At 44.9% G+C, this 26,846-nt stretch overlaps 1 pseudogene; it reads left to right on the plus strand.

Moving 5' to 3' along the window:
- The first annotated feature begins 18,620 nt into the window (after positions 1-18,620).
- Positions 18,621-19,061, plus strand: LOC101032531 (mitochondrial import inner membrane translocase subunit TIM14 pseudogene; annotated as a pseudogene).
- The last annotated feature ends 7,785 nt before the right edge of the window (positions 19,062-26,846 follow it).

Consider the following 26,846-nt stretch of genomic DNA (forward strand, 5'->3'; position numbering starts at 1 on the left):
AGACGGGGTTTCACCATGTTGGCCAGGATTGTCTCCATCTCTTGACCTCGTGATCTGCCCACCTCGGCCTCTCAAAGTGCTGGGATTACAGGCGTGAGCCACCATGCCCGACCTCAGTTGACTCCTTTAGGTTTCTTTGTGTTTTTTTTTTTTGAGACGAAGTCTTGCACTCTCACCCGGGCTGGAGTGAAGTGGCACAATCTCGGCTCACTGAAACCTCCGCCTCCCAGGTTCAAGCAGTTCTCCTGCCTCAGCCTCCTGAGTAGCTGGGATTACAGGCACTGGTACCACACCTGGCTGATTTTTTGTATTTTTCATAGAGACAGGGTTTCACTACGTTGGCCAGGCTGGTCTCAAACTCCTGACCTCAGGTGACATATCTGCCTTGGCCTCCCAAAGTGCTGGGATTACGGGCATGAACCACCGTGCCCAGCCCCAACTCCTATATGGTTTTGACATACCCACATCATCGTGTGTGTGTGTGTGTGTGTGTGTGTGTGTGTGTGTGTGTGTTTAGCACTTTTGTACTGTACTTTCTGATACTACTAGAATCAATCATTTCTCCAAAGAGCCCTGGTAACTGGAGAACGATACTGGAAACCAAAATCTGGGTGCTGGATGTGCTCATTACTACTGGGATGTCACTGCTTCTAGGCCTACTCAACCGTAAGAGCAAGGAAGTATATGTGTATATACCAACCTGTGTATTTACATGCATCTATATTTCTGTATGTAATCATCTGGATATATATTAAGCTAAATGTAAATTCATAGGTTTGTCTCCAACTCTGATCCATTACTCCATAGATTATTCTAGCTTCTTTTCTCTGCTTATCTATGAACACCCACTCCAACAGTGAAAAATCTGGCTCCCACTGCTGCCATCAATTTACATTCTTGTTTAATAGCCATCAAATTTTTAGCATGTTGTGTGAAGAAATGTATAGTAACTCTAACTCTACTTTTCCATACTGAAGTACATGAGTTGCTGAAGGGAAAGATGTTCACATGGGGTTTTATTTTAATATTTCAACTATTTCTAATATACAGAATAACTTACATTAAATTTTAAAATTATACTGGTAATGTCAATAAAGACCAATTTTAAGATGAAGTGTTGGCCAGGCAAGGTGGCTCATGCTTATAATCCCAGCACTTTGGGAGGCCGAGGTGGACAGATCACTTGAGGTTAGGATTTCAAGACCAGCCTGACCAATATGGTAAAACCCCATCTCTGCTAAAAATACATACAAAGCTAGCCAGGCATGGTGGTGGGTGCCTGTAATCCCAACTACTCAGGAGGCTGAGGCCGAATCCCTTGAACCCAGAGGGCAGAGATTGCAGTGAGCTGAGATCCCGCCACTGCACTCCAGCTTGGGTTACAGAGCGAAACTCTGTCTTAAAAGAAGAAAAGAAAGATTGGACGTGTCTTGCTCAAATAGTGTCTCTTGATGGTATTTTCTAAGTATATTGAAAACCCTTCTCTTAGCCCAGATTCCCTAGAAAACAGCCAAAGACAAGTAGTTTTCTTAAGAAAAAAAGGAGGCCGGGCACAGCGGCTCGCCTGTAATCCCAGCACTTTGGAGGCCAAGGCGGGTGGATCACCTGAGGTAGGGAGTTCAAGACCAGCCTGACCAACATGGTGAAACCCCGTTTCTACTAAAAATACAAAAAATTAGCTGGGCATGGTGGTGCATGCCTGTAATCCCAGCTACTCAGGAGGCTGAGGCAGGAGAATTGCTTGAACCCAGGAGGCGGAGGTGCGGTGAGCAGAGATCGCGCCATTGCACTCCAGCCTGGGTAACAAGAGCGAAACTCCGTCTCAAAAAAAAAAGCTAATGCTTTTTGGGGAACTAAACATCTCTGGCAAGGAAAGATGTTTAGTTCCCAGGAAAGAACAGGGTCAGAGCAAAAAATACATGACTGTGCTGGTCACTGCTTCATAATGAGCCATAAGAAATCCAGTAAGTCAGGCCGGGCGCGGGGGCTGAAGCCTGTAATCCCAGCACTTTGGGAGGCCGAGGCGGGTGGATCACGAGGTCAAGAGATCGAGACCATCCTGGTCAACATGGTGAAACCCCGTCTCTACTAAAAATACAAAAAAAAATTAGCTGGGCATGGTGGCACGTGCCTGTAATCCCAGCTACTCAGGAGGCTGAGGCAGGAGAATTGCCTGAACCCAGGAGGCAGAGGTTGCGGTGAGCCGAGATCGCGCCATTGCACTCCAGCCTGGGCAACAAGAGCGAAACTCCGTCTCAAAAAAAAAAAAAAAAAGAAATCCAGTAAGTCACTCCGCAGGTACCTACACTCAGGTTTTTGGGGCGTCTCCAGACAGACTACAGGGGACAGTTCATGGGAGGGAGAGGGCAGAGGGACCTTCTCTGGTACCTCTCTCCAGTCTCCTATTTTCCACTAGCCAAAGTATGTCTTATGGCTAGTTCCGTCTCCCGCACGTGCCGGCCGCATTATTCAGCCTTGTGATGGTTAATTTTAAACATCAACTTGACTGGACCACTGTGGCCAAAATTTGGCCAGACATTATTCTATGAGGATTCCCATTTTTTGGATGATAGTAACATTTAAATTGTGAAACTGAGTAAAGCAGATTGCCCTTCACAATGTGAACATGTTTCATTCAATCAGTTGAAGACGTGACTAGAACAAATGACTGACCTCCTCAGAAAGAAAAAATTCTGTCCAGGCTTTAGACTCGAACTGCAATTTTTCCCTGAGTCTTCAGCCTACCAGCTTACCCCACCAGATTTTGGACTCAGCAAGCCTCCATAATTGCTTGAGCCAAGTTCTTGAAATAAATCTCTCATAGATAATAGACAGATAGGTAGATAGAGATTGATATGGATAGATATACATACAGATATCTCCTGTCGGTTCTGTTTCTCTGGAAAACTCTGACTAACACCAGCCCCTTAGTTGACCTCTTGGGAAGGCAGATCCCATACCCTGTGGTATATATGGCATTTGTCCAGGTCAGTAAGTGGCAGGAGGAGCCAGAACTCCTAGGCACATGGGTAGCTGACCTGGATACAGGATGGCAGCAATGGGAGTGATCCAGCACTCCCAGTGAGAGGCCAGTTAGACCCAGGGAGCAGAGCCATGTGGCCACAGTGGCATTGGATGACCTTGTTGTGGCTAAGGTAGAATAAGTGGCTGAGGGTTCGGAGTGGTAACCAAGGAAATCTCAGGAGGAACACAACGGATGTCTGAAACCTAACAAACTAACTTCAGGCACCAATTATCTTGATTTTTAATGTTGTGCATAAAATATCAGGATCTCTTCAGAAGACTGAAATGTGTACAATTGGCTCAATCACTGAGACCTTAAATTTTCACTCACTCTTGGTGATTCTTCAGCCACCTGGGATATAAATCAATAATATAATATTTGGTGTATTTTATTTATTTTATTTTATTTTGGGGGACAAGGTCTCACTCTGTCACCCAGCCTAGAGTGCAGTGACACTATCACAGCTCACTGCACTTCTGCTTCCTGAGCTCAAGCCATTCTCTAGCCTCAGCCTCCCAGGTAGCTGGGACTACAGCGACGTGCCACCACACCTGGCTGCTTTTTGTATTTTTTGTAGATACAGAGTTTCACCATGTTGCCCAGGCTGGTCTCCAACTCCCGGACTTAGGCAATCTCCCAGCCTCAGCCTCCCAAAGTGCTGGGATTACAGGTGTGAGCCATCTTGTCAAGTCTCGACATATTTTAAATCACGTTCAAAAGCTCCAACAGTGAATCAGCCATTTACAAAGTCCGTTGTGAATAAAGAATGAATTAATAATCCATTTACCCACTCTCCTAACCCAGCACATTCATACAAAATGTTTAAGTGTGATCTGTTACAGTCTTAGCATCTGATAGAACCCCCAGACGACTTACCATATTTCTGCATAAACAACCTCAAAACTGAGCGGCTTAAAACAACAACAATCATTCGTTTGCTTGCGATTCTGTGATTTGGACAGGGCTCCAGCTGAAACAGCTTGTCTCTTCATATTGATCAGGATGGCTCAACTGGGGCTGGACAATGGGAGAATGGCCTTATTCACACAACTGGCAGTTGATTCTGGCTGCGGCCTGGGGGCCCAGCTGGGGCTGTCCAAGGGAACCCTGGGTGGCTTCACATGACCAGCTTGAACTTTCTCAGGATATAGTGTCTGGGTTCCAAGAAGGGGCATTTCAAAAAAGCAAAACAGGGGCTGCAAGACTTTTTAAGGCCTAGGGCCTCTTTCATATGACTTACGAAGCAAGTCATCGGCCAGCCCAGATTTAGTGAAGTAGCAGAATTCTCAGATGGTCAGATGGCTTCCATGATCTCTGGTATCTGCCATTATTCCCGTGATTATGTGACACGGCAAAAGAGATTTTGTAGATGTAATTAAGACCACTAATCAATGACCTGAAGACACACTGGGTGTACTTGACCGAATTCTATGAATTCTTTAAAAGCATAGTTTTCTCTGGCTGGTAGCAGAAGGGCAAGTCAGAGAGATTTGAAGTGTGAGAGGGATTCAGGGAAACAGAGGTTAGTTCCCCATTGCTGAGATTGGGGGGCGGGCAACGGCAAGGATCTGAGAGTGGCCTCTGGCAACTAAGAGGAGTATTCCCCGGCCAACAGCTAACAAAGCAGTGGGGACGTGCTTGCTTCGGCAGCACATATACAAAGCAGTGGGGACTTTAGCCCTGCAACCAGAAGGGAATGAATTCTGCCAGCAACCTAAGGGAGCTTGGAAATGGAGCTTTCCTGAGGAGAACCTCCAGATGAGGGTGCTGGATGGCACTTTAATTTCAACCTTGTGAGACCCTGAGCGAAGACCCAGATAAAACGTGCTGGCCTCTTGACACGTGGAAACTGTGAGATTAATAAATTTGTTTTAAGCTATGGTTTCTGCTAATTTATGTGGCAATAAAAAAATCTATACACAGAGGATAGAACATAGAATAGACTTTGCCTCTTGAAGAGAGGAGTAGCAAAGGCTCACTGCAAATCGCTGTGGGGTGGGGAATATTGTTTGAGAATATGGGATCCACATCGATCCAAATAATAATTAGAATTATATGACAGAAAAACCAACACCTACCGCTGTTCTCAGCAACTTATGATTGTGAGTTTGGGTTTTCTAATTAAGGAGAAATTAAAAATAAGAAAATAAACTAATGTGATCCACAGCTCAAGTTATCCATTGTCACCGCTGCCTTGACAAATATTGCATGTAATTATCTTCCCTCTTATAAATGTGAAGTGATTATCATAATTTTTCACTATTATTTTTCATTAGCAAGCAATCTTTTAGAAATTGTTGACTAAAATTTTTGGCCCACAAGTATGCAAAACACTGATTAGGGGTCCAATAAGGCCTGAAGTGTGAGAAAGACTATCTTGTGCATGTCTGTGAAAAAAATCACAGAGAAAAGGGTCTCATCTGGCATTACAATATTTAAATATCAACTCCTCGTTAAGGGTTCTTGAAGCAAGAGACATTGCTATAGCTAAGATATTTCACAAGGATTTGGCATCAGCTCAGAAGAAAGTTATGTGTACATTAAAGACAATCAGAGAAACAAGCTATCACAGCCAGGTATGGTGGCTCACACCTGTAATCTCAGCGCTTTGGGAGGCCAAAGTAGATAGATCACCTGAGGTTAGGAGTTCAAGGCCAGCCTGGCCAACATAGTGAAACCCCATCACTACTAAAAACACAAAAAATTAGCCAGCGTGGTGCCATATGCCTGTAATCCCAGCTACCTGGGAGGCTAAGGCAGAAGAACTCCTTGAACCCTGGAGGCAGAGGTTGCAGTAAGCCGAGATCGCACCATTGCATTCCAGCCTGGACAACAAGAATGAAACTCCAGCCAAAAACAAACAAAAAAAAGAAATAAGTCATCACCATTATGTTCACAATTTATGCTTCTTCAGGTCTCAAAAAGGTATTTATGTATCAAAATCTAAAAATGAGCCCAGGTGCAGTGGCTTATTCCTGTAATCCTAGCACTTTGGGAGGCTGAGGAGAGTGGATCACTTGAACCCAGGAGTGGAAGGCCATCCTGGAGAACATAGTGAGACCCTGCCTCTAAAAAAATACATATGAAAAAAATTGAAAAAAGGCAAACAAAATAAAAAATGCACCCTTCCTTCAAATGGATATGGTCAATAGATAATTGATAGAGATTACAATAAAAAAATTTAAAGATGTACTTATCCCTATAATACAAACAAAACGTGCCTTGGGGATGGGGATTATGATACTAATGGTCGTCAACATGCATTGAATGCTGTGTTCCAAGCATCACGCTGAGCTCTTAATTTCATTCTAATCTTATTACTGCCTTTCAAGATAAGAATCCTCATTCCCAGTTAACAGATGCAAAAACCGAGCAGAAAAAATGTTGAATAAATTGCCCAGGATACATGAGAGTTTTGTAGACGCAAAGTGAGTATGCTTAACCCCAGAGCCATACCTTGAGTACAACGCCACACAGGAAAGACAGAGCTGCCTGTTGGAAACAAAGGGCCTCCGGAAGGGGCTGGAAATGTTGCTTCCACGGGATGTAAAAAGATAAATCTGGAGAGCAGAGAAAACAGACAAATCAACAAGAAGTCTACAACTGTGATTCATAAACATCTAGGGCAGAAATAATTTCTTTGATCATAAAAGAAAAGGGGAACCCCAGGGATCCCAGCAAGAGCATGAGGAGGGTACAGGGAGAACTAATGAGAGGATTTTTCAGGCATCAGCAACTAATGGGAAGATATTTTCACAAGATCCAAATTTTGACAGGATGCAGAGCAGGAAGAGAAAAGGGCTGAATTTACATTTCATGTTAATTACAGATATTGCTCTTAAACTCTGTGATAAAGACTGCATTTCCTGATTCAGATTCTCTTTGGAATGCTGGGAGAAAAGGGATTGCACCAACTCAGTTATTTATATAAGATTATTTAAGTGGAAACATTTGAGCAAATTTGAACAGATATGGGTAATACAAGAAGCCGCCCTCCCAATCTGTAATTCCTAGGGAAGAGCTTATGGTCTCTGGTAACACCAAACTCTGCTTATGGATGTGTGCAACACCACGCTCTCACAGACTGCTAGAAAGTTCAAAACCTAGCACAAGAGCTATGTTTTATTGGCACTATAGAAGAATAAGAGAATTAAGATCAGAATTCTGTTGCACTTTTATCACCTGCCGTAAGTTGTTATGTCAACTAAATCAAAGAGCATATAATAAAACCCAGTAAAACCCAAATTACCTTTCTGGTTTTGGAGACGGGTCTTGCTCTATCACCCATGCTGGAGTGCAGTGGCAAGATCATGGCTCACTACAGCCTCAGCCTTTCAGGTTCAAGCAATCCTCCTGCCTTAGCCTCCTGAGTACCTGGGACTACAGGTACACACTACCATGCCCAGCTAATTTTTGTTTTGTTTTGTTTTTTGTTTTTTTTTGTAGAGACAGGGTTTTGTCATGTTGCCAAGGCTGGCCTAAAACTCCTAGACATAAGTGATCTACACGCCTTGGCCTCCCAAAGTGCTGGGATTACACTCATGAGCCACCAGGCCCAGACTCCTCAAATTACCTTAAAGTGGCTAGTTAACCAATGAATTCACCAAATATTTTGCTGATTAATTCTAATAGTTACTACACTCTTCTGACATCCAGCAGTGGATCCTGGATGCCACCAAGGTTACTGCTGCAGCTGATACTCCTGAAACTTGATCTTGCTGCAGTGACCGCCAGAGAGTGGGCCTGATTGCTGGGCCCAAATTACAGCCCCACACCCCAGGTGCAAAGGAACCTGGGAAGTGAGTATCTTCACTTTCAGCTTTTACAGTGGCAGGTGGAACCTGTCTCCTACTCAAATCACATGGAGGAGAAGTTTTCAAACAAGATTTAGATGCCAGGTCACCTAAAAGAATAACTTATCTCTTCTACAGTAAAATAAGCAATGTAACTTAGAGAGATTAAGAGCATGGGCCCTATACACTAACTGCCTCTAGGAAAATGCTCTGTAACCATGGCCATAGAAGCTTTAGTTTCATTGGAAATCAGATTATAGTACCATTCTCATAGTGCTCTCTTGAGGTTTAAATGAGTTAGTTCATGTAAAGCACAGAGAAAGTGCACAGTAAACACTTACTAGTATATATAAAAGTAATTAGTATTATTACTCTTTTTTTTTTTTTTTTGAGACGGAGTTTTGCTCTTGTTACCCAGGCTGGAATGCAGTGGCGCCATCTCCGCTCACTGCAACCTCCGCTTCCTGGGTTCAGGCAATTCTCCTGCCTCAGCCTCCTTAGTAGCTGGAATTACAGGCACGCGACACCATGCCCAGCTAATTTTTTGTATTTTTAGTAGAGACGGGGTTTCACCATGTTGACCAGGATGGTCTCGATTTCTTGACCTCGTGATCCACCCGCCTCGGCCTCCCAAAGTGCTGGGATTACAGGCGTGAGCCACCGCGCCTGGCAGTGCTATTATTCTTATATTCCACCCCTTCACTGCCCAGTGGCAACCTTTCTGTACATCATTATAATCCCTCCAGGTGCAGTGGCTCACCCCTGTAAGCCCAGGACTTTGGGAGGACGAATCAGATGGATCCGGAGGTCAAGAGATCAAGAACATCCTGGCCAACATGGTGAAACCCTATCTCTACTAAAAATACAAATATTAGCTGGGCGTGGTGGTGCACGCCTGTAATCCCAGCTACTCAGGAGGCTGAAGCAGGAGAATTGCTTGAACCTGGGAGGTGGAGGTTGCAGTGTGCCGAGATGGTGCCATTGCACTCCAGCCTGGCAACAGAGTGAGACTCCGTCTCAAAAAAAAAAAAAAAAATCCCTGAAATGCCCTCATCTAATAAAATTTAAATGTCCTTATGCAAACAAAAAATATATTCAGCCCCTCTTTAAAGTCTCGAAACCCAAAGAGTTTATACAACCGGCTTTAAGTCCAGGCTCTGGGAGATGGCATTTCTCTTTTGCTCTATCTCAGCCCTTGTTGGCAGCCTGTAATATGTAGACTAAATTGTAAGGTTAACCCCCATCCATATGCCCTGCACCATATGCACTATCCATAACTGCAGGACGAAAGGAAGAGGAAAGAAGAGGGAAGTAAGGGTACATCATCATATCCATGAAAAGCAGAGAAGAAAACATGTGTTGCTGAAATTATTCTTACATCAGCAATGTTGTACAAATACCATAGCTGGTATTCATGACTTATTCTTCCGCCATCGACTCCATGTTCCCTTGCCTTCCACCAGCATGTCAGCTTGTTGGGATTCTACCAAATGAAGTGAACCACACCCCATTCATGAGGGATCTGAGCCTGTCACGGTCCAGTGTCCACTGAGTTACTGCAGTGTCCTGCCTACTTTTATCATTGGCAGTGGCAGTAGAGAGGCACCAGTGACTTCATTGAGTCACATGCGTATCCCTTCTTCCCTCATGTGATGCATATTGCAGATTGAGTTCTCTGGAAATGGATGCTGCTCTGGGGCTCGGGGTGTAAGCTGTGTGCTGAAATCGCCAGTGGGAAGTTATGGGAGGGAAATGGGGCTGATAGAGATATTAAACTGTCAGGCAAGCCCAACAAAGCCTTGGCCAACCTAGTGGGAGCTCCAGGGCCAGTGTGGCCATCATGTCCTGCACCAGGTGGAAATACCTGCTCCCGTGCGGCTGCCATACTTGGAAGAGTGTGACCTGGGTAGGCCCTGGAAGTTGCCTTCTGGCTGTACTGCCCATAGCTGGGTGGCAAATCCTTGCCCGAAAGGTATCTAGGTGGTTCACCATATTTCCTATGGGCAGCAATCCCATTTTCCGCTTAGGAGCCAAGCACAAACACCTCATCAACATTGTAAACTCCCTTTTTTATTTGTTCAACAAATGGCATATGGAAACCTCAGCTTCCAACTTGGTGGAAACATAGTTGTATCCAATAGGGGAAGCAATCATTTCTCCCATGGGCATCACACAAAGCTTCCAAATCTTGAAAATGGGCAAAAAAAAATTTGCAAGCAAGTCATTGGGTATAGCGGTCAGAAGTGCCACCACCTTCGCAGTGGTTCACGCCTATAATCTCAACACTTTGGGAGGCCAAGGCGGGAGGATCCCGAGGTCAGGAGTTCAAGACCAGCCTGAGCCGGGCGCGGTGGCTCAAGCCTGTAATCCCAACACTTTGGGAGGCCGAGGCGGGTGGATCACGAGGTCAAGGGATCGAGACCATCCTGGTCAACGTGGTGAAACCCCGTCTCTACTAAAAATACAAAAAAATTAGCTGGGCACAGTGGCGCGTGCCTGTAATCCCAGCTACTCAGGAGGCTGAGGCAGGAGAATTGCCTGAACCCAGGAGGCGGAGGTTGCGGTGAGCCGAGATCGCGCCATTGCACTCCAGCCTGGGTAACAAGAGCGAAACTCCGTCCCAAAAAAAAAAAAAAAAAAAAAAAAAAAAAAAAAAAAAAGACCAGCCTGGCCAACATAGTGAAACCTTGTCTCTACTAAAAAATACAAAAATTATGGTGTACACCTATAATCCCAGCTGCTCAGGAGGTTGAGGTAGGAGAATCACTTAAACCTGGGAAACAGAGGTTTCAGTGAGCTAAGATCATGCCATTGTACTCTAGCCTGGGCAATAGAGTGAGACTCCATCTAAAAAAAGAAAAAGTCACTACCTTGTCTATCCTCTTTATTAAATCTGGAGCAAAGAGTTCAAAACACTGTAATTTTAGGAAAAGAAATACTGACATGTTTACTTCATAGATGCACTCCTAGAAAAAAAAATCTGTATGTAAGTCAAACCATGGCAAATTGAACTGCATTTTAAATGCATTTGGGGAGCTCATAATATAAAGGAAGTTGTTCTACAAGAAGAAAATTATTTTTATTAATCAAGCAGTCACTTTTTCACTCTCCAACTTCCTTTTCCCAGCCCACTCTCTACCTCCAGCAAAATTAATATATTTTATCAATTCATCTGTTTGAGCTTTTAAAGTAGAACACATTTGCACTGTTAATCATAATTTAATATCCCATAATACTTCCTAGAAATAGTGGTTTCTTATTCTTAATGATATAACTAGGATTTATGAAATTATCTCAGCAAGAGGTAATAGAAATATGAATATAAAAATCTTTCCATTAAGAAATGAAAAAAGTTAAATAAATGTCCCCATGACAGGCCCCAAGCACTTATTCTCACTAAGAAAAATTCACAACAGTCTAAAGAGTTAAGTAGAGATACATATGTGAGTACAGTTCAGTACCATGGAAGATGCAATTGTTGTACTGGAGCAAGCATAGAAAGTCAACACCAAGACAAAAGTATGCCAAATTGCAGGGTCTTTATTGTCAGCCACCATGGAGGACTCTCCAACCCATGGCCCTGAAAGGAGGGTGTCAAGATCTTTTATGCCCGTAAACCACCTCGGGGGTGAGGGTGAGGGGCGGGGGTGGGGGTGAAGGGCTTCAGACATTCTGAGAGCCAGTGGATTCCTTAAACCACCTCCTGGGTGGGGGTGAGGGTGAGGGGCTCCGGACATTCTGAGGGCCAGGGGACTTTTGTCACTCCGATTGTTACTTAAGTGGTTCACAGAAGTCAGGATAAGTGTTAGTTTACATATTGTCTGGGTAGGGTGGAAATTACAGGCCTTAGTTACTTATGACAAGTCGCAGGGGCCAAAATGGCGTGGGTTTGGACTGCTTGCCTGTCACATCAGGGGTTACGGAGAGCAGTTTCAACAGAAAGCCGAGGTATGGTTGAGGTATGCAGTTTTATGGAGCTTTTACCATGTCACACAATGATTCAAGGCTTCTAGGATTAACATCAGTAAAATGTTCTCAGGTTATTCTGAGTTCATTTTACTTGTGATATACAATGTTTCTTAATAGACTTTTTTTTTTTTTTTTTGATACAGAGTCTTGCTCCACCGCCAGGTGCCAGGCTGGAGTACAGTGGTGTGATCCCAGCTCACTGCAACCTCCACCTCCTGGGTTCAAGCAATTCTCCTGCCTCAGCCTCCCAGGTAGCTGGGACTGCAGGCACACGCCACCACGCCCAGCTAACTTTTTTTCTATTTTTAGTAGAGACTGGGTTTCACCATGTTGGCCAGGATGGTCTTGATCTCTTGACCTCGTGATCTGCCCGCCTCAGCCTCCCAAAGTGCTGGGATTACATGCTTGAGCCACCATGCCTCTCCTCTTAATAGACTCTTTAAATGCCTCCTAATTTTACCTAGTTTTGCTTGTGCAATGTTCCGTAATACTGTTTATTAATTCAGCAATCAATAATTGAGTACTCTCTGTGTCAGACCAAGGGGTTATAAAACATTATCCTTCCCCTAAGGAGCTTATAATCTGATGGTCATACAGAAAAGTAAATTTTAAAATGATAGTGGTTCCCTTATAGAAGTATGCATAAGATTGCCAGAAAGGCCACCGTGCTCTGTTATGAGCATTCAGAAAAAATGACACAAGGATGTGCCATTCAAGCCAAGGTATAAGGCTATGCAGGAATTAGTTGAGAATGTGCTTCTATTGCTGCTGCTGCTTTTTTTTTTTTTTTTTTTTTTTTTTTTTTTTTTTTTTTTGCCAGCATGGGACTCTGTCACCCAGACTGACTAGTACAGTGGTGTGATCTCGGCTCACTGCAACCTCTGCCTCCTGGGTTTGGGTTCAAGCAATTGCCGTGCCTCACCCTCCAGGTCAGCTGGGATTACAGTCATTCACCACCACACCTGGCTAATTTTTGTATTTTTAGTAGAGATGGGGTTTCACCATGTTGGCCAGGCTAGTCTTGAACTTCTCGCCTCAAGTGATCCGCACACCTCAGCCTCCTAAAGTGGTGGGATTATAGGCATGAGCCACCACGCCCAGCCTATTGCTTGTTTTTTTTTTTGGTTTTTTTTTTTCTTCTTTTTTTTTAAGATGGGGTTTCACCATGATGGCCAGGCTGGTCTTGAACCCCTGACCTCGGGTGATCCACCCACCTGGGCCTCCCAAAGTGCTAGGATTACAGGCGTGAGCCACCGCGCCCAGCCTATTGCTTGTTTTTTATCTTTCAGTTGTAAGTGCTGTCCTTCAGCCTCCTCTGTGGAGAGAGAAGGATTTGACCTCCTCTTGTTTCCACCACATGCACCAGCCCTCCCATTCAGCCAATCTTCTAAATCATATCCAAATCTTGGTTAAATCAACTTCAAGCCAGGCGCGGTGGCTCAAGCCTGTAATCCCAGCACTTTGGGAGGCCAAGGCGGGTGGATCCCGAGGTCGAGAGATCGAGACCACCCTGGTCAACATGGTGAAACCCCGTCTCTACTAAAAAAATACAAAAAATTAGCTGGGCATGGTGGCGCATGCCTGTAATCCCAGCTACTCAGGAGGCTGAGGCAGGAGAATTGCCTGAACCCAGGAGGCGGAGGTTGCGGTGAGCCGAGATCGTGCCATTGCACTCCAGCTTGGGTAACAAGAGCGAAACTCCGCCTCAAAAAAAAAAAAAAAAAAAAATCAACTTCAATAGTTACATTACGGTGACAATGTGAGTCACCTGGCTTATCATGATTATTTCTCCTTTCTTTTTAAATTATCTTTTATTTTCATTTGCTTGGTTTTTAGCCACAAATTCCCTAAAGTTTCTGAATTTCCACTCAAAACTCTAGACACTTCAGGCCTTGTATTGATGTCACTCTCATCCTCCAGGCTGGCGCCATCATCCTAGATTGTAACAGGTCATCAGCCTGTGATTTCCCTTCACTTTCATGCTGAGGATTACCTTTCTTCTCTCCTGGGTTCACTATGCTATTTTCTTCCTTAATTTACACTCTCATGATGGGAGGCATATCCCCTAATACCTTGATAAAGGGTATAGGAAATACAAAATTTGAGGGAAGCCTTAGGTTTAGAGATGGGATGGATAGATGATGAGGAGTGTAAGAACACTTCTAGGAGAAATGGATATATTCATTATCTCCACTTTAGTGATGGTTTCATGGTTGTATACAAACGGCAAATCTAATCAACTTGTGACAGTTTATTGTATGTCAATCACATCTCAATTAAGCTGTAAGAAAAGAGAAATAAAAAGGCATGCATAGAAAAGTCAGGAGTTTATCAGCTTATGTTATTTGCAAGTCTATAGGGAAACAGATACTCTCATATAATGCTGGTGGGAATGTAAAATGTTAGTCTCTAGGGGAGAAATCTGACAATATCTAGCTGAATTATAAATGTGTTTAATCTTTGGCCCAGTAATTCTATTTCTAAGAATCTGTACTAAACATACATGGCCAGAAATACAAAACGACATCTGCACAAAACTCTTCATTGAAGCACCAGTTGTAATAACAAAAGACTGGAATCAATCTAAACGTACATCAGCAGAATATTGATCAATGACGGTACAGCTATGTAATGAAGCACTGCTCAAGTGAAAAGAGGTGAAGAACGTCTCAATGTATGCTATGGAATGATCCTCAAGATGTATTGTTAAGTGAAGATAACAAATTCTCAAGCATTGAGAATATTCTACCTTTTGTTCCTGGAAATTCTCTCTATCTTGATCTGGGTGGTAGTTTTATGAGGTATATAAATAGGTAAAACGGCCGGGCGCGGTGGCTCAAGCCTGTAATCCCAGCACTTTGGGAGGCCGAGTCGGGTGGATCACGAGGTCAAGAGATCGAGACCATCCTGGTCAACACAGTGAAACCCCGTCTCTACTAAAAATACAAAAAATTAGCTGGGCATGGTGGCGCGTGCCTGTGATCCCAGCTACTCAGGAGGCCGAGACAGGAGAATTGCCTGAGCCCAGGAGGCGGAGGTTGCGGTGAGCCGAGATCGCGCCATTGCACTCCAGCCTGGGTAACAAGAGCGAAACTCCGTCTCAAAAAAAAAAAAAAAAAAAAATAGGTAAAACTTCATTGAGCTGTACGTTTTATTTTTTTAGACGGAGTCTTACTCTGTTGCCCAGGCTGGAGTGCAGTGGCACAATCTCGGCTCACTGCAACCTCCGCCTCCTGGATTCAGGCAATTCTTCTGCCTCAGCCTCCTGACTAGCTGGGACTACAGGCACACACCACCACGCCTGGTTAATTTTTTTTGTATTTTCACCATCTTGGCCAGGCTGGTGTTGAACTCCTGACCTCGTGATCCACCCACCTCAGCCTCTCAAAGTGCTGGGATTACAGGCGTAAGCCACCCTGCCCGGCCTTTGAGCTGTACATTTAAGATTAGCACACTAGCTGGGCGCGGTGGCTCAAGCCTGTAATCCCAGCACTTTGGGAGGCCGAGGCGGGTGGATCACGAGGTCAAGAGATCGAGACCATCTTGGTCAACAAGGTGAAACCCCATCTCTACTAAAAATACAAAAAATTAGCTGGGCATGGTGGCACGTGCCTGTAATCCCAGCTACTCAGGAGGCTGAGACAGGAGAATTGCCTGAACCCAGGAGGCGGAGGTTGCGGTGAGCCAAGATCGCGCCAGTGCACTCCAGCCTGGGTAACAAGAGTGAAACTCCGTCTCAAAAAAAAAAAAAAAAAAAAAAAGATTAGCACACTTTGCCGTATATATCATCCCAATATTCTTTTTAACTAGATAGGAACAGATTGAGGAGTGAGTGGAAGAAGAGGAAATGGAGACAATTAGAAATTTGTCTATGAAAAGGCAGGACCAGCTAGAGAGAATGTAATATCAGGGGAAGGTTTTTCTTTCCTTCCATCTTTTTCTCTCATTCTTCCTTATTTTCTTAATTTTTTAATTTTTATTTATTTATTTATTTTAAAATGGGGTTTCATCATGTTGGTCAGGCTCGTCTTGAACTCCCGACCTTAGGTGATCCACCTTCCTTGGCCTCCAAAGTGCTTGGATTACAGGCGTGAGACACAAGGACCGGTCAACATTTGGTTCTTATCGTCACAGCCAGATTCACAGAGACTCTGACGCTTTTTGGTTGATCGCTGGTGAGAATGTCTGGCAGTGGCTTCAGTGGTAGCCTGAGGAAGGCCAAGCTGCCCTTCCCAGGAATCACTCAGATGTCCCAGGGTGTCCATCAGGAAGCTCCCGGGACAGCACTTTTTATATAGAGGACCCCCCACCCCTCCCAGTCCCTGGAGGCCAGAGCACGTCTGAAAACTGCAGTCAGAGCCATCTGTTGGAAAAACGTTTGGAAGCACAATGGCCAGTGACCATGTGACTGTTCCCTGTTGCATGTGAAATCCACTCAGATGTCAACAGCAGCTGCTCTGCAGCCCAACCCTGGGCCTGGGTGGGTTCATGTCCTATCTTGCTCAATCACTAGATGATTCTAACATCTAAATAAACCTCTTTTTATGGGGGGGGGGAAGGGGGGGCGGATTTAGATTGCTGGCCAAGTATGTTACTAAAATGATGTATCATGCAGTCTAAGGTGATAAGCCGGAAATCAAGAGAGCACAGGACAGACTGAGTATTGATTAGAAGTAAAAAGAAGTCCGAAAGGATTGATGTTCCAATGAGGTTGAAAAGTGGTTGGGGCCGGGTGTGGTAGGTCACACCTGTAATCCAAGCACTTTGCAGGCCAAAGAGGGCAGATCACCTGAGGTCAGGAGTTCAAGACCAGCCTGACCAACACGGTGAAACTCTGTCTTTAAAATAAATAAATAAATAAAAGTCGTTGTACTGGGACTGATTAAAAGCAGGCTGGCAGGACAAGAGGCTGTGGCCATAAAGGGAAAGCTTGAACTGGTGACTCAGGGCATGTTGGGTGATGGCAGCGCTTAAAATGGCCATGAGTTTGGAAGGCTCAAGTGAAATGGAGGGTGGGCATAGAGGTTCAGGCCTGTAATTCAAGCACTTTGGGAAGATGAGGCAGGAGGCTTGCTTGAGTTCAAGAAGCTCCAGACCAGCCTTGGCAACATAAGGAGGCCCTGTCTCTACTAAAAAATAAAAAATTAGCCAGGCATAGTGGTATGTTCCTGTAATCCCAGCTGCTTGGGATACTCAGGCAGGAGAATAGCTTGAACCCAAAAGGTCGAGGCTGCATGTGGGTCAAGATGGCCAGGGGCAGACCTATGCTATTTCTAGTTAAATAATTATAAACTTGTTTTGATTATTGTACCCTGAAATTTATGCCACGAATGAAGCTGTATCAAATATTGGTGCAGTAAAATAGAAATCAAGCGGCGACAGGAGGCCTAAGGTAAAGAGCATCTGAGAGCGCTGTGAAACCGGGGAACCCGCAGGGCGGTTGCAGCAGGAAATACTGCTTTGGTCCCACGAACGCCTTCTCAACACGGAGGCTGCATGAGGGTCTCGTAAAGAGGACTTGCGTAAGATCTCTGAGAAGGGAGGCAACCTCTGCTCACAACATCCTGGAAGGTCTTGCATATGGGAGCTTACAAGGAGGAAAAGCCTTGCAAGGCAGATATTACCGGAATGCCACAGGCTCTGCCTAGATTCCCAGAATATGGAGTAATCTTGATTGCTCTGTGTCCACAAAGCTTGGGAGATAAAAGCCCTGTTATGCACTGGGTGTGGTCAGATCTGGTAGCACCTTATCTGCTATGCTTCTGATGCTAATGCACCTTGGTAGCAACTGGTGCTAGAATTCTGTGTTCTAGGTTTGCATAAGAATCACATCTGCTACTGAATACTGCAGACCACACCTCTCCCCTTTGGCTATCTTGCCCACATTAGTTTCAAGGCCCCTCCCAATAGTTTCAAGGCCTCCCCTAATCATTCCTCCCTGCTCTCTCACCCTCAATTAACAAGTGTATGCCTAATTAAAGCCCAGAGCCCAGAGCTCAGGGCCAAGGCAGTTCACCCCCCTGGACCCATGCTGTGAACTTCTACCCTAGTGTCCTTGTCTTTATTTCCTTTTCTCACTCCCTTAGCACCAAGGGGACACGGGGGACCCACACACACAGGGTTGGGCTGATTCCCAACAGCTGCAGTAAGCTATGACTGCACCACTGCATCCAAGCCTGGGCAACAGGGCCAGATCCTGTTTCAAAAAAAGGAACAAGAAACTAAAATTTAAGGTGAGTGCAGTGGCGCGTGCCTATAGTCCAAGCTGCTCAGGAGGCTGAGGTGGGAGGATCCCTTGAGCCCAGGAGTTCTGGGCTGTAGTGCGCTATGCCAATTAGGTGTCCGCGCTAATCTGGCATCAATATGGTGACCTCCCGGGATCAGGGGACCACCAGTTTGCCTACAGAGGAGTGAACCGGCCCAGGTCGGACACGGAGCAGGTCAGAACTCCCGTGATGATCAGTAGTGGGATCATGCCTGTGAATAGCTGCTGCACTCCAGTCTGGGCAACGTAGCGAGACCCTGTCTCTAAAAACAAAAACAAAAAACCAAAAACTAAAATTAAAAATAATTAAAAATGAAGTGAGATGGAGATCCCCACCACACACAGATTAAAACCTGTGTCAGCATTTCCCAAAGTGTTTTCTGCAGAACATTGCCTGACAAAGGGCTTATGACTAATGATGCATTATGAAAGTCCTGATGGGGCAGCGCCGGCAGCATCGCGTCGGGCGGGCGTGCTCGGCGGGTCGTGCCTGCGGTCGCGGGGGTGTCGCTCTGCTCCCGGCGTGCGGGCGGCGGCCGCGGCCTCTGCGCGGGAATGAGCTGGGCTCGCGGCGGAGGCCATGGCCAGTACAATGGTAGCAGTTGGACTGACCATTGCAGCTGCAGGATTTGCAGGCCGTTATGTTTTGCAAGCCATGAAGCATATGGAGCCTCAAGTAAAACAAGTTTTTCAAAGTCTACCAAAATCTGCCTTCAGTGGTGGCTATTACAGAGGTGGGTTTGAACCCAAAATGACAAAACGGGAAGCAGCATTAATACTAAGTGTAAGCCCTACTGCCAATAAAGGGAAAATAAGAGATGCTCATCGACGAATTATGCTTTTAAATCATCCTGACAAAGGAGGATCTCCTTATATAGCAGCCAAAATAAATGAAGCTAAGGATCTACTAGAAGGTCAAGCTAAAAAATGAAGTAAATGTATCATGAATTTTAAGTACATATTACTTTATGTATATGAGTATTAACTTTTTATAATAAAATGCCTTAGAGTTACAAAAAAAAAAAAAAAAAAAGAAAGTCTTGATGTATCTTGAATCAAAGAATCCTGTTTACTGTATTTAACCAAATATTCCCTGAACCTTTGAAGTACTAAAATTCTTTTAGTTCAATATCTATCAGCGGTCTTCTAAACTTATGTTCTTCCAAACACACTTCAGCAACTTTCTACTTTGTATGTAACCTGCAGAAACATGAACATTAATGGAATGAAACAGCAAGTGATCATTTTAAAATACCTGGGTGTTTTTTGTTTTGGTTTGGTTTGGTTTGGTTTGAGACAGAGTCTTGCTCTTTAACCCAGGGTGGAGTGCAGTGGAGTAATCTTGGCTTACAGCAACCTTCACTTCCTGGGTTCAAGTGATTCTCCTGTCTCAGCCTCTCGAGTAACTGGTATTACACGCATACACCACCATGCCCAGCTAATCTTTTGTATTTTTTTTTTTTAAAGACAGGGTTTCACCATGTTGGTCAGGCTGGTCTTGAACTCTCAGCCTCAGGTGATCTGCCCACCTTGGCCTCCAAAGTGCTTGGATTATAGGCGTGAGCCACCACACGCGGCATTTTCTGTATTTTTAGTAGAGATGGGGTTTGCCATGTTGGCCAGGCTGGTCTCAAACTCCTGACATCAAGTGATCTGCCTGTCAAGGCGTCCCAGAGTGCTGGGATTGAGGCGTGAGCCACCATCCTGGCCCTTTAATATGTCTTAATGTATTTTGATATGAAAAGATTATTTCCCTATCAAAAGCATGTAAAAGAGTACAACATATGTTTCATTAGGATAACAATGTTAGGTTTACCATACTTTGCTATGAAGATAAACCAATAACAAAATGGTTAGAGTTGGGATTTAACCATGATTATCTTAGTCTTTCATTAATACACCTATTTTGACCATTAAGTAGCCTTCTCTTAAAACTAGTTACATTCCTGCTGCAGAAAGGGCTTTAAATAATAAAGGTTCTGATGTCAATCCCATCAAATATGTATTTCTATTCTTTAAGCCTCATAAGAATTCTACCATATATAGTAAGAAGAGTAAAGAGCCATTAAAATTAATAAATATAAAATGCCCCCATTTTCTTTCACTTCATTTCTCAGACATTTAAGATCAGTAACAAAAATCAGGTACCTGACATAAACTATTTTAATGCTGTTGCTGCCCCTCTCTGAGGGAGAATTAATACGTCCTCTCCTCATTGACACTAGACTTGGCCAATGAAATGTGAGTGGAATTGACCTGACTCACTTAAAGCAGAAGCTTTAAGAGCCAGCTTATGGTTCGCCCATGTCCCCTCTCCCTCCGCTACATGTAAAAGCAGCAGTATTCCAGGTAGAGGCTGCTCTGTCAGCCTGAGTCCCTGAAGGAAGGGGATGCAGAGCTGAGCTTCAGATGATCCTGAAAGGACAGGTGTTAGGAGCAAGAAATCAACCTTTTTTCATGTCAGCTACCAAGATTTGGACATCATTTGTTACCATAGCATAACCCAGCCTATTCTGACTAATACGGAAATCACATTATCCACCCTGCACTCACTTCCAAAAACTGGCAACTGTTAATGAACAGAAATAGACGTCATCACCAGAAGCATAAAATTCCCTCCACAGAACGTCTAGAACAGTGGCGGCAAATTGGCTTAATCTCTTGTATCACCTCTAATGAACTCATAATGAGGGCCTGAGCCAACTCTGTACAGAAGGGCTCTGAAACCATGACCTTGCCTGACAGGAAAGAGTTACCATATTTATTAGTATGTTTCCAGTAGAAGGAGAGGTAGTAAGCTATATATCCCTGGCCCGTAAGGCACCATCTGTCCTCACTATAATTTCTATTTTTCTCTGATTTTGCACAAGAGGCTTTTTTTTTTTTTTAAGATGGAGTCTCACTCTGTCAACCAGGCTGGAGGGCAGTGGCTGCAACCTCCACCTCCTGGGTTCAAGCAGTTCTCTGCCTCAGTCTCCCAAGTAGCTGGAATTACAGGCACCTACCACCACACTTGGCTAATTTCTGTATTTTTAGTAGAGACAGGATTTCATCATCTTGGCCAGGCTGAGTCTTAAAACTTTTGACCTTGGGATCCACCCGCCTCGGCCTCCCAAAATGCTGGAATTACAGGTGTGATCCACAGCGTCCGGCTTTTTTTTTTTTTTTTTTTTTTTTTTTTTTTGAGACATAGTCTCACTCTGTCACCAGGCTGGAGTGCAGTGTTGCGATCTTGGCTCACTGCAACCTCTGCCTCCTGGGTTCAAGCCATTATCTTGATTCAGCCTCCTGATTAGTGGAACTACATGCACACACCACCAAGTTCAGCTAATTTTTTTTAATTTTAGTAGAGACAGGGTTTCATGGTGTTAGCCAGGATGGTCTCAATCTCTTGACCTCGTGTTCTACCCGCCTCAGCCTCCCAAAGTGCTGGGATTACAATCTTGAGCCACCGTGCCCGGCCTCATTTTATATTTTTTTTGAGATGGAGTTTCGCTGTTGTTATCCAGGCTGGAGTGCAATGGCACGATCTCGGCTCACCGCACCCTCCTTTCCTGGGTTCAGGCAATTCTCCTGCCTCAGCCTCCTGAGTAGCTGGGACTACAGGCACGCGCCACCATGCCCAGCTAATTTTTTGTATTTTTATTAGAGACGGGGTTTCACCATGTCGACCAGGATGGTCTCGATCTCTTGACCTTGTGATCCACCTACCTCGGCCTCCCAAAGTGCTGGGATTACAGGCTTGAGCCACCGCACCCGGCCAATTTCATTTTATTTAACTGATGAAAGGAAAGAAAAAAAAAGTGTTACTATCAGAGCTGACCACAGAATTTCTCCTCAGGGAGAGAACTGTCTTTGTTAGAAACATCTCTAGTAGACTTTTTAGTTATTAAGATGGCCCTCTAGGCCAGGCCTGGATGGTTGGCCTGGGGAGGAAAATAGTGAAACTGTTTTATATCAGAAATGTACAGTGATTTTTGGAGTTAGGGCTGAATGAACCAGGAGGAAGCAGGGAGAGACCCAACAGGAGGGTCAGAAGGGGTTCTGCCACATGGCAGTGAGGGACTATGTTAACTTCTCTTCCTGGGTTTACAAGGGGCATGGTTTTAAAGGCAAGAACATCCCAGTGCCATACCTCTATACGCCCCCCTATCCGGAAGCCTAGAGTTCTTTGTCTAACATTCCTATGCTCAGGAAGGTAGACAGCCCAGGTAAGCTTCCTTTGTTTAAAAAGACCTCCAAATCCTTGGAAGAAGGGACTCTATTGTAAGCCAGACAGCCAATCCAGCATCAGAGTTGAAGATTAATTACTCCAGAGGAAGTTTGGAAAAGCTCTTCTCACTGGAGACCTAGGAACCCTATCTCTGCTGCTGGGGATTGGGGGTCAAAAGCTGGAACTACCAGACGCTGGAGGAAAACTTGAATGTGAGGGGAGTAACTCCTGGGATAAAATCCCCCTACTCCCTTACCTATATGGATTGCCCTCTCTGGGATCCCCTCCCAGAGTCCCCCACCTTTTTACCCGTGCAGACTCCATCTCTGGATTCCTTCCCACAAGAGCATGGAAACTCGCTCTTCTCTCTCTCTCTCTCTCTCTCTCTCTCCGCCTCTCTGCCTAATAAATCACTTTTCTGCAAAGCTCTTTGGGTCCGATATTTACTTAAACAGTATCACTGCACCACCAGGGCCCTCTCCCATTCTTGGGTAAGTAAGGCCCAAGGACCTGGGAAAACACATCCAATCCGGAACAGTGAGCATCTTTCGGACGCCTGTAACCTGCTTCCCGAGGCTGGTTACAGTGGGGGAAGGCATGACCCAGGACATGCCCTCAGAGGACAGCAAGGCTGAGGACTTTTGCAAACTGGGATGGCTGAGGATGCAGCTCAAAATGTTTTACCCTCCTGTTCTATAATGTAACATCCCTAACCCTGACCGCTCTCCCCCGCACCCACAAACAGACACACAATTTGGGGTAGAACTGTGTCCTCTCAAAATTCATATGCTGAAGTCCTAACCCCCAGTGCCTCAGAATATGACCTTACTTAGAAATAAAGTCATTGCAGATATAGTTAATTAAGATGAGGTCAGAGTGAAGTAGAGTAGACCCCTAACCCAATATGACTGTTGCTGCATAAGGAAGAAATTTCAACACAGACACTGCTACGGGGACGGCCATGTAAAGACAGGAGTGACGCTTACAAGCCGAGGAGCTACCAGAAGCTGGAGGGGAGACCTGGAGCCGATCCTTCCCTAGACCCTGCGAGAGACGGTACAGCCCTACCTGCAGACACCTTCATTTCAGATGGCTAGCTTTCAGATCTGTGAGACAATGAGACCATCAGCTTCTGTTGTTTAAGCCTCTCAGTTTCAGTTACTTTGTTATGGCAGCCTTAGGATACTAACACATATGCACATGCACACACGTGAATACATACACACACACTCATTCACACACCATTGCCCAAATCTTCATTAAAGTCTGTACCATATGCACAGCGGTGACCAGTGTCTGTACAGGAGTTCAGTAAATACATAGGTTTATGTAAAAGGAACCAGAAATGCACAGACAGAGCCCAGAATAGAGGTCAGAAAGGCAGTGGAAGCAGAAACCAGTGGCAGAGGGAGCACAGATTGATTCCACATGCCCAACCAACAAGAATTCTCAGAGCTATTGGGACAGTATTGAGACAGAGCAGGGACACCTCTAAAGGGCTTGCAGCACGCTCCTCCTCCTCCAACCCCAACCATGGAAATAAAAGGAAATCTTGAGTTCCTTCAAGGGAATTTCCAAGCACCTAGCTAGCCTTGACAAGAAAATGAGCAACTTGATAAGCAAGACGGTAACAGTAGCTTAAAACAATAGGCAAGGAAGTTAAGAGTCACATGACTATTTGGTTCCCAATAGAAACTAAAGATAGCATCTTAACATATATTCTTGAGTTGTTTTTCAGAATTTGGACCTCCATCAAATGGGTACACTGGTACAGAAACCTTAGATAAGGGGAAACGGAGGACTGAACTCCAACCGCTGTTCCTTGTACTAAATATCTTTCTGAGGGGCCTGGAGGAGATCACACCCACAAGCCAAAACTCACATGATTTTCTGCTGATCCCAAATGTTTAGACAAAGCTCCACCTCCTTAACCAATCACAAATCAGAAAATCTTTGAATCCACCTACGACCTGTGGGCGCCTGCTTCAAGATGTCTCACCATTTTTTACAGGTCAAACCAATGTAGAGCCTTCCTGTATTGATTTATGATTTTGCCTGTAACCTCTGCCTCCCTGCCTTTAGAAATCCTTACCCATGCCGGGTGCAGTGCCTTAAGCCTGTAATCTCAGCACTTTGGGAGGCTGAGGCAGGCAGATCACGAGGTCAAGAGATGGAAGCCATCCTGGCCAACATGGTGAAACCCTGTCTCTACTAAAAATACAAAAAGTAGCTGGGCGTGGTGGCATACCCCTGTAGTCTGAGCTTCTTGGGAGGCTGAGGCAGGAGAATCGCTTGAACTCACGCGGCAGAGGTTGCAGTGAGCTGAGATGGCACCACTACGCTCCAGCCTGGGAGACAGAGTGAGACTCCGTCTAAAAAAAAAAAAAAAAAATCCTTATCTGTAAGCTATTGGGGAGTTCAGGTCTTCAGCCTGAGCTGCCTGATTCTCCTTGGTTGTTGACCAGCAATAAATGCTTAATTTTCTCTTGCTGCAATCCTGATGTCAGTGTTTGGCTGTTTTGTGCCAGGCAAGTAGACCCAGTTGTTTGCGAACAGTGTCTGTGCTACCTACTGCATAATGTTAAGTGGGTGTCTCTGGTTCAGTCAGTGAGTAGTGTAAGTAATGAGTGATTGAAGGCAAAATGGCTCGCTTTCTCTTTCCTTACAAAAACAGCCCTAGCAACAATCCAGACTGATCTGTCCTTGGCCTATTCATTATTCTCTGTGCAGTGATAATGAGTTTACCGCTTTGTGGGCTTTTAGGTAAGGGGAAGAGATGAGCTTGCTTTAATGCCTGCTGACTCATAAGATGAAGGGGCCCTGCCCTGCCTCTGATGTGATGCATGCACTTAAATCAGGTACAATTTCCATTTCCTCTCTAGCAAATACGCTGGGAAGGGAGGCTAGCCAAGCATGCAGAGCTGGAGACCTAGGAACCCTATCTCTGCTGCTGGGGATTGGGGATCAAAAGAAGGAAGGAGCAGTCACAGTCCTTTCTCCCCTTTAGCTGCTCTGCAAACATGCTGCTGCTTAAAAGCCTTAGAGCTGCTGCTGATTCCTATCAGGAAGGAATTATACCAAGCACACCCAGCATTTATGAAGGCTGCCTATCTTCTATTAGGCACTATCCTAATGCAAAAGGGAATCAACAACCTTCCACTCCTCAAGGAGTGTGCAATCCAGAAGGGAGTGTAAACAATGAAATGTAGGACAAGGTTAAATGAAACACAGGCCAAATTGTTATGGGCATTCAGAGAAAACACCATGTCTTAGCTGTGTCTTGGGAGATCAAGAAGGGCTCCACACAGGCTAGGAAGGATTTCCAAAGACAGAAAATTGAAAAATGACATTCTCAGCTGCGGGAACTGTAAGAATAATGATACTCAGATTTTTCAGAGCCTGGAAGTGTCACTTGGGAACAGAAGATGGGAAGGTCTGTGTTTGTTTGCCCAAGCTGGGGAATGTGTATTTTATTCTAAACTCAGTGGGGAAAAAAATGCAGATTTGCAGAAGCATGGAATGAGGTAAACTTTACATTTTAGCAAGGTGCTCTGGGTTTTAGAAATGTAGCTGAAATTTACATTACTGAGCCCTTTTTTTTTTTATTCCTGACAACTTTCATTTAACATTTCTGAGCCCTTGAACATGGCTAGGCACTATCCTAAAAGTTTTAGACATTGCCTTTTAGGGAGTAGCTTTTTTTTTTTTGAGACAGTTTCGCTCTTGTTACCCAGGCTGGAGTGCAATGGCACGATCTTGGCTCACCGCACCCTCGGCCTCCTGGGTTCAGGCAATTCTCCTGCCTCAGCCTCCTGAGTAGCTGGGATTACAGGCAGGCGCCACCATGCCCAGCTAATTTGTTGTATTTTTAGTAGAGACGGGGTTTCACTGTGTTGACCAGGATGGTCTTGATCTCTTGACCTTGTGATCCACCCGCCTCGGCCTCCCAAAGTGCTGGGATTACAGGCTTGAGCCACCGCGCCCGGCGGGAGTAGCTTTTAATGTCATTTTACAGATGGGAAGACTGGGGCTCAGGGAGATTAAGCATCTTGGCTACAGTTAAGCTCTGTTAGCAGGCCCTAACATCACAGGTTTTGCAGCCAGTACCACCTACAGCTACTGTATCGAAGTCATTTCTTGTCCCAAGACCAAGGTAAAGATCAAGACTATATAAGAGGACACCTTTTTTTTTTTTTTTTTTTTTTTAAGACAGAGTCTCGGGGCCCGGCGCAATGGCTCAAGCCTGTAATCCCAGCACTTTGGGAGGCTGAGGCGGGTGGATCACGAGGTCAAGAGATCGAGACGATCCTGGTCAACATGGTGAAACCCCATCTCTACTAAAAACACACACACACAAAAATTAGCTGGGCATGGTGGTGCGTGCCTGTAATCCCAGCTACTCAGGAGGCTGAGGCAGGAGAATTGTCTGAACCCAGGAGGCGGAGGTTGCGGTGAGCCGAGATCACGCCATTGCACTCCAGCCTGGGTAACAAGAGTGGAACTCCATCTCAAAAAAAAAAAAGACAGAGTCTCGCTCTGTCACCCAGGCTGGAGTGCAATGGTACAATCTTGGCTCACTGC

This window comes from Saimiri boliviensis, chromosome 2 (assembly GCF_048565385.1).
Source record: "Saimiri boliviensis isolate mSaiBol1 chromosome 2, mSaiBol1.pri, whole genome shotgun sequence".
NCBI lineage: Eukaryota > Metazoa > Chordata > Mammalia > Primates > Cebidae > Saimiri > Saimiri boliviensis.